The sequence below is a fragment of the Triticum dicoccoides genome, chromosome 1B, assembly GCF_002162155.2.
Source record: "Triticum dicoccoides isolate Atlit2015 ecotype Zavitan chromosome 1B, WEW_v2.0, whole genome shotgun sequence".
Classification (NCBI taxonomy): domain Eukaryota; kingdom Viridiplantae; phylum Streptophyta; class Magnoliopsida; order Poales; family Poaceae; genus Triticum; species Triticum dicoccoides.
In genome coordinates, this window is record NC_041381.1 from 43,819,264 (window position 1) to 43,828,533 (window position 9,270).

Consider the following 9,270-nt stretch of genomic DNA (forward strand, 5'->3'; position numbering starts at 1 on the left):
TAACCTCCCGTGGTCGAGAACCACCGGCCTAGGCGCCACTGCCGCGTGCCCAGACCCCATCGATGAGGTCACATCCGTTGCTAGACCTAGTCGAGCGCCAGAACTTGGCGCGTGAGGACAGCCAGTGCCGCCGGCACGGTGCACACTCCTTTGCCCACAGCCCATCACACTACCACCAGGAGACCGCGACCCCCCGCCAGCCCTGGAGGAAGCGCCGCCGCCGGACAACAACCCACACGCCTGCCAGATCTCGATGGAGAAGGCGCTGGAGGGGCGCGCGCGGATGCCACGGTAGCCCGAAACTCCCCAGCGGCACCGCGGCATATGGTGGCGCGTCGGCAGCGAGGCGAGAAAGCGGCAGAGGGAGTGGGGAGAGAGCGGCAGAGGGCGCGTGGATGGAGTGTGGTTGGAGGGCGCGTGGTGGGCACTGCATTTATAAAGCGCGTCGGACGACGCACGTCAAAAGTAGCGCTCGCCCGGTCGCTTTTCCGCGCGCGCACGATCTTTTTCCGCGCGCCTGAGTTTCCCGCCATCACGAAAACACATGCTAAAACCTCCTTTTACCGTGCGCGCTTTTTGCAGCCACTGTTGGAGATGCCCTGATATTCAATCCCAAATACAGATCCTGGAAAGGCCTGTAATAATACAGCCCCTGCGCTGCACGTCCATAGCCAGCGAGTTGGGTCAGCTAGGAGGGGTGCAGATGGACGTCAAGGGGTCAGTGTGGTCCGTTGACGGGCGTGGCCGAGCTGTACCAACAGTACAAGAACTGATTGAACTGCTGGACCGTGTAGAAATTGCTACTATGCGGAGACGTGGGGGTGAGGACAAAAAACATGTCTCAGCAAAACGAGTTCCTGGATAGTCCACATGTTGCACAAACTCATTGACAGTCGACGGTGGGAAGATGGGTAGGTGGGAGCCATTACATAGAACACACTGCACTCACGCCGGATGTAGGCACGACACGGGGGGCGATCGCGCCGCCGGCCCTAGGCCCCCTCCCCTTGCCTCCTCCCTCCAGCCGCCGCCTGAGGCCTCACCGGCGAAGCCTGGCCTATGATGGCGGCAGCAGGGCCTTATCCCTCACGCGGTGGTGGCGATTTTTCCGGGCGGCAGCGGCACATCGTTTGGCGGAGATCCGGCAGCAAGGATCGGCGGGCTCCCTATGACATGCGTGATGGAGGTGTCAACGGAGGCACAACCTCCCCACGGCGGAGTCTCCCCTGTGGCGGCGGCCGAGATCACCAATCTGGTCTTGCCCAGATGGGCTTGGGCGGGCCGGCGGTTTCGGTGTGCATCTACAGGCAAGCGAGGTGGGCCTGGCAGCGCTGGCTGTAGGCACCGTGGTGGTGCCATGGCCGTCAGGCGGCGGCGGCCTGGATCCTTTCTTGAAGGCATGATCATGGAGAAGTTCAAGGCCACTCTATGCTACCTCCGGAGGAAACCCTAAATCAGTAGATCAGATGAAGGCGGCGCTATGGTGTCGTATCCCTCTTGGGGGCGTCATTCGTGGAAGTGTACACGGACCGAGGGACCAGTGGAAGGCTTTTTTGGTGGAGCGGTGCTTCAGCTTACACATCGCTGGCGGCGGATCTCGGCACATGGTGCCGTGGAGAATCGACGTACGATGCATGGAGATGGACTCGCGCAGGGAGGTGGCGCTGTCTGGTGTCGTGGTGGCGTCAACGGCAGCTAGACCGGGCAAGGTTGATGCGGCAGTACAGTACTGAAGATGGATTGGTGGCATGTGGCTGCGGCGGTCTCATACCCGGCTGGCGTCCTGGTTGAGAAGTGCGTCGGACTGGTGGGTGCCCTATACCCGACAGTTGTCCTGGTTAGGACCTTAGGTCTTAGATGATAGGTTTGGCTGCGAGGTCTGTTTGGTATTAGGCCCAGACTATCAGCATCCCTTCATCAACTGGATAGAAGTAGCGACAAATGTTGCCTAGATGGTGGCTTTAGTCTTATTATTTTATGACTTTGTAAGATCTTATGTGAATTATTAATAAAGTGTCGCATGCATTGTCAAGATGCAGAGGCCGGGGGTCCTCCTCCTTTTCTAAAAAAAACTCACGCCGGATGTCTCGTGCTATTGGGGATTATTCAGATTGGGAAGATGGGTAGGTGGGTGCTGGTCGCCTCCGCCGTGGACAGATTGATGTTGCCTTGCGCCGTACTTGTTGCGAAGGTAACGCAAAGCATGCATGAACCGCGTGGCTCCGTCTGACGGGCGTAGGGTATTATTTTTTCCTAAACACTTAAAAGTGCAGCTGCATTTTTTCGGGCACTCAAGCGCACGCTCATGGAACGAAAAATGCAACCGACTGGTTACAGATTTGCTAAACTGTCCATCCACTTATTCTATATATGGAAAGATTCTTTAACTACAATATGTTTATTTTTTTTCACCTCGTCCGACCAACCGTGTCAACCCAGCAATGACGTAACGTGCATTAATTCTGGTACAAGAAAATTCAATAAACTGTAACTTTCACACCGTGTGTCCGAATGATGATCTGTTTTCACCGCGGGGTTCTTCGTGATGAGCTCTTCAAAAATAGATCTCATATGAATATATTTTGATGATTTAAAAAAAAACAATTTTGATACTAGATGAGGCAAGCTTCGTGCTAAACATGAGCGACTTCAATGCTAGAAGAATTGCACCATGTGTATAGGTGGTTACATAGTTTTGTTGCCTACCATACTGTGAAAGTTGCTCACCGTAAACTGGGAAGTTGTATAACATGGTTTTTTAGTTGTTTGCCTCAGAAACCAAGTTGGCGAGATCGTTATGAAGCTTTCATATGGGTGATCCGCAATTGCCTAAAATAGTATGAAAGTTGTCCATCAGGGGACCTAACTTGCCAAAGCTACTGAGCGCATGGTTGTTGGCTAATCAGGTTGCGGGTATTAGATGAGAAGCTTCATAGGGGGTTATTAGAAGTTTCATAGTGGGGGCGGAGCAGACAATTTCCTATAAACCTACACAAATTCTTAATTTTTGGTCGAGTTGCCTATAAAAATTATTGAAATTTTCAGATATAATGATGGAAAACACACATGAGTTGGCTAGTCAGGTCGCAATGAGCTTTTCATAACTAAACTCCACATGGATATGTTTTTTAATATTTTTTCAAAGCAACTTTGATGATAGATGAGGCAAGTTTAGTGCTAAACAGAAGCAACTTCACTGCATTAAAAATAACTAATTAGCAACAATAAGCATCTAACTAATGATAGAAAACAACTTCGAAATACAGGTAGATAACATCACAACTTTGTTTCTACAGGAGGCAACTTTAGTGCTAAAAGCAGACAACTTCACTACATTCAGTGTCCTAGTTAAGTTTGTGTAATTTTCTCCTAACTTCCTCACCAGTACCTCTAAATTGCCTATTGTTCACGCTAGTATATCATTTTTATAAATTGGCTATAATACTATGAAGTCATATATGCATGATGCTTTTGTGTCTACTATTGTTAGTTATGATAGGCAACATGATGGTGAATCTTGGCCACTTCTTAGTATTGTAGGCAAGTATTTTCGAAAGTTAGGCAACTGTGTAACAATTGTAGGCAACTAATTACCAATAGAAGGAAACTATACATCAATGGTAGGCAATTTATAGCATGTATAGGCAATTGAACATCAAGTGTAAGAACTGACCATAAACAATAGGAAATTGAGCAGTCTTGATATGCAAGTTGGGGTAATGTTAGCAAAATTCAAAGATACACACATTGCAGTGAAATTGCTTTGTATGTAGCACCAAAGTTGCCTTATGTTTTGTGTTATTTTTCTCATTTTTTTACGCAAACCATCCAAATAGTCAGTCCTACTAGGCCAAAAAGAAAAGTTGCTTCCCTATAACACTATAGTTGCCTCCATTGCACCCAAAGTTGCTCTTAAGAAAAGTTTGACAAAACCTACTCATATAGGATCTAGTTTTGAAGAACTCGTCGATAGAAATCTGACAGTGAAAACGGAACTGAATATCGATGATTGAATCAAAAGTTATGGCATTTACAACTTTTTGAACTCCTACATAAATGCACGGACAGAATTTAGGCTGATTCCATCGATAGCCATGTGAGTATGGGGTGTGCCCAAATAAATTTTTTTTCTAGTATACACAGTTGGACACAAGGACATGCAATTAATATATACGGATGTGCGCTCTAGGCAACAAACGAGCGCCGCGGTGCTCTCTAGTCACGTCCTTATTTTTGGGGGGAGTTAAATACACCGGAGGTGCCTAAACTTGTCCTGCACGATCAGTTTGGTGCCTAAAGTTGCAAAATACATAAAACCGGTGCCCGAACTTATCTAGTCGTGCAAATGCGGTACCTCCTTTCGTATTCAAACATACGCCCTGCCCATGTGAAGTGCCAGCATGGCAGTGGCCCACATGTAAGTGGATACGTGCAGGGAGGAATTATTTTGCAGGAACATCCCTTGTATTTTATTTTTAAAAAATATGTAGGAAAGCCCTCAAATATAGTGTATGCTAGAGATAAATAACATGAAAAGAAATCTCCATGACGGTGTTTAGAACCTGCACCTCCTGGTTACCAAACGTCACCATCTGCCCATGTGGGCAAACTATCTGGTAATTTCTCTGATGGTGACGTTAGAAAATTATGGCACGTGAAATAGCTAGAAAATTATGTAGATCAATTCCACGTGTCCTTTGCAATTTCTCTGATGCGTAATCCATTGGTTTTTTTTTTACTTTTTTCTGAATTCCACTTTTATGGCACACAAATTTCCCATGTAAAAAATACAATAATTATCGATACGCAGTTATTGTGTATATTTATTTATTTATTATCTTTTCATTGTGTACTTTGAAGAGGTAAAGTTAACTTTAAAAAAATTCTGTGGATAAAGATTTTTCAACAAGTATTTAAGATTATTGTGTAAATTTATATATCTTCACTCCGGACCATAAGGATACATGATTATGGTGTATCTTCATTGTATTTCTGAAGTACAAAATTATCAAAAGAATTGACAGCATTGTATTTTTTGAAATTATTCAACATATATGAAAATTACTGTGCAATAATATTAAATCCTAGAAATGTATCAAAACATGTCAACCGTGTTTGTAGAATTGTAAGGACAATTTTACACAACAATGTTTTAATACTCGATTAACATATTCCAAAACATGTTGAACCTGATGAATTTAGAAAACACATTATAAATTTTGAATACATGTGAAACATTTTCCAAAAACATGAAATGCACTAGCGCTTTCTTTTAAGTTTATGGCAGTTGTAACTTTTTCTTGCATTTCTTCTTTCAAAAGGTAAAAACAATATCAAAGACAAAAAATTAAAAACAAACTTGAAAAATAAAAATAAAACTTGTGTGGACCCAAACGAGTACCATATATAAAAGAATAGCTTGACGAGGTACATAGCAGCCAAAGCCGATTTTCAGGGCACGGTGGCCACTGGGCATGTTTTTTTAAGGTTAAAAACTGTCACTTAAAAGTTCAACATTTTTTCACGCCAGAGACGTATGCATGTGCTCTGACCGTCAAATTTTGTGCGAAATTATGTTACATTGTGCCCTGCAATAAAGACAAAATTCCAGCCAAATAACAAGCAAAAAATTTCATGGACTCCCTCCGTTCCAAAATAAATGACCTAATTTTATATTAAAGTTAGTACAAAGTTTAGTCATCTATTTTGGAACGGAGGGAGTATGTATCTTTTGGTATCTCTCACATACAAATGTGAATTTTGATGAAAATTCGCACAATATATTACACTTCTATGAGTGCACGTATAAAAGATTTTGGATTTTTTTTTTAGTTGTAAAAATCCAATTTGACTTAAGAGAAACAGGCACAATATGCTCGTGCTCCCAAGTTACCTTTTGCACAGCAACACCGTATATATATAGTTCGACCTCGTGAAATTTCATTGTGCATATTTTGGCGTGGTGGATGCGTATAATGCAATCTGCGACCGTGAGATCTCAGCATGGATTCTAAATCAAGCAATTTATTTTATTGTTGGCTTTTGATAAATGATTAAATAAAATATGAGGCGATTCCTCACGCGTAGGCTACCCAGCTCCTCCCCTGCTCTCAGCCACTTACATGCGGGCCACCGCCATGCTGTCACGCCATGCCGGCATAGCATACGCCTGGATACGGAAGGAGGCACCGTATTTAGATATCCACTACTACAAAAAGCTATAGATGGAATGGGCACTAATGGCGCACCTATCATGTGGTGCGCCATTACTATATTTTAATGGCGCACCTGGTGTCTGGTGCGCCATTAGTAGTTTTAAAAAAATAAAAAAAATTATTACTAATGGCGCACCGTTGTATAGTGCGCCATTACTAGTTGACATAGTAATGGCACACCACATCAGCCGTGCGCCATTAATAGTTTTGAAGAAAAAGTAAAAAAATAAATAAAAAAATATTTGTTACTAATGGCGCACTATGTCTCGGTGCGCCATTACTAGTTTTAACTAGTAATGGCGCACTGTCCATTGGTGCGCCAGTACTAAGTTTTTTTAAAAAAAATATCAATTTTTTTTCAAAACTAGTAATGGCGCACCGTGGGTGTGGTGTGTCATTACTAGTTTAACTAGTAATGGCGCACCACCCCACGGTGCGCCATTACTAACTTGCCCCAACACCGAATGCAGCCCCCCCCCCATGGATCGCCTTTTCAGTTTTAAAAAAATAAAAGAAAATGATGGAAATGTCAAAAAAATAAAAGAAAATAAGTTTCTCATGTGATATGTGGTCTAGTTGTTGGGAAAATTTATAAATATGAATTTCGACTTTATTTGCAAAATCTCTCTGGAAATTTGTAAAATGGGCATAAGTTTTGCATACGAACTCGGATGAAAAAGTTTTTTATATGAAAAATCATCTACTCGAAAAATCTCTCTGGAACCCCGTTAAACATTTTCAAAATCTCCAAAAACCTAACAAAAAAAAGTTACGGGGCTTTCAAGATCTAGAGGCAAAAAAATTCAAAAAAATTCAAACTTACTAGTGGCGCACCGTGGATGTGGTGCGCCAGTAGTAAAAGAAAAAAATTGGTTTTGAATTTTTTTTCAAAACATGATACGTAATATGACCGGGAAGTTTGAAATATTTTTCAAAATTTCATCATAGTCACGAACATGAACAAAGTCCTAGACGTCAACAAGGTATAATAGGATTGATATGTTAGATATATCAATAAGTGCCTGTGAAATGAGCTGTTGCTGGGGTTGGATAGAACTCTGAAGTTAAGCATGCTTGGGCTGGAGTAGTGTGAGCATGGGTGACCTTTCGGGAAGTTTGACCACGGAATGCGATTTGACCTGAGATTAAGCATATTGACCCGAGATTAGGCCATAGTGAACTGAGATTAAGAAAAAAACGAAAAAAAAAGTTGAAAAAGAATATAAATAAATTCTAAAAAAATGAAAAAATATTGTTACTAATGGCGCACTTCTATGTGATGCGACATTAGTATACCAGATACTAATGACGTACCGTGGGCTATTCTAATGGCGCACCAGCGGTGCGCCATTAGTATACCAGATACTAATGGCGCACCACATGTATGCCATTAGAAAAAAAATCTAATGGCGTGGTGCTAGTGGCGCACCTGTAGTGCGCCATTAGTAGCGAAAACAGGTGCGCCACTAGCGGCCCTTTTTCTAATAGTGGATCCAGACAAGTTCGAGCACTAGTTTTATGTATTTTACAACTTTAGGCAACAAACTGACCGCGCCGAACAAGTTGAGGCACCCCTAGTATATTTAACTCTTTTTTGGGCCATTACACTGTAGAGTACTCAATTGCCAAACACGAATACATCCCAGAATATAGTACCTGACCCAGATCGCGAGGATAACTGGCGGTTTAGATTTCAGGACCATCTGAACCCCAGAGCCAAAATGGATTTCCGCAACACTCGGTCCTTCTTCAGGCACATCCGCTCGGACATAGTCTGTCCCCGAGGTGTGGGCTTCAATGATCAGCCCCCTCGAGTCTCAGGGGGTGTTTGTTTCCAGGGACTTTTTGGTGGAGGGACTAAAAAAGTCTCTTTAGAGACTTTTAGCCAAACAGAAGGGACTATTAGGGACTAAAAGTTGCTTTTTGGGACTAAATGAAGAAGACTCTCAAAGAGTCTTTTTTGAAACTTTTTGAGACTTTTTCAACAATACCCCTCCCTCCACCCATTGCCCCGCCGCCCCATGGTGTTGTTTGGTTATTATTTTTTTGTATATTAGGTATAACATGGTCATTTAACAACCTCTAGGGAGGGACTAGTGACTTTTTAGTCCCTGAAAACAAACAGAGAGAAACTTTTTAGGGACTAAGGACTTTTTAGTTGGGACTAAAAAAAGTCATAGGAATTATGAACCAAATAGGGCCTCCGATCACTCGGTGACTCTAGGACAAAAAATGGATTCGATATTCCCAGTGTCACTAGTTGGTTCCCTAGCCAAGTGTCCAAGTCCGATAGCTCGGTTCTCAAGATGAAGATCGAATGGACGCTCCTCTTCAGGATAACTGGCAACAACTCACTCAATAAGCCCACACATTCTTAGACATCACTAAAATTTATCGTATGCTTCCCAACGAGCCACAAGCCAAGCTCTCGTACGGGTGTATTGGGTATCACTGAGTATTTATTACTATAACCTACCAATTACTAACCTTTTTAGGTATTGATCGAGTCCATCAAGACCTCTCCAAAGACTGACCCAGCAAGATACACACTGTAACCATATTGTTCGTACGCGAACCAATCTGTGGCTGGATGGTTAGGTGGATTGTGGTATCCTCAGCCTATCAGGATTCAAGTTCTGGTGCTCGCATTTATCCTGAATTTATTTCAGCATTTTCGGTGATGTGAATTCAATGGGAGGAGACGTTCACCTCGACGACTATGAGGCGCCTATGATGACTTCGTAAAATCTCAAGTGCGTTTGTACTGTGTTCAAAAAATCATAATGTTCATACAAGAGAAAATACCCTATGATAGTGCGTTACCACTAGAACAGGTGGCCCCACTAATAGAAAAAGGACCATTCGAACCAGTTCGTGAGGGCCATTTGTTCCGGTTCCCGAACCGAGACTAAAGGGTCGTCACTAAAGCCCTATACTTTTAGTCCCGGTTCGAACAGGAACCGGGACAAATAGGGCTCCACGTGGCCGGAGCGGCTTGCCCAGGTAGGGGGGCCTTTTGTCCCGGTTGGTGCCACCAACCGGGACCAAAAGGCGC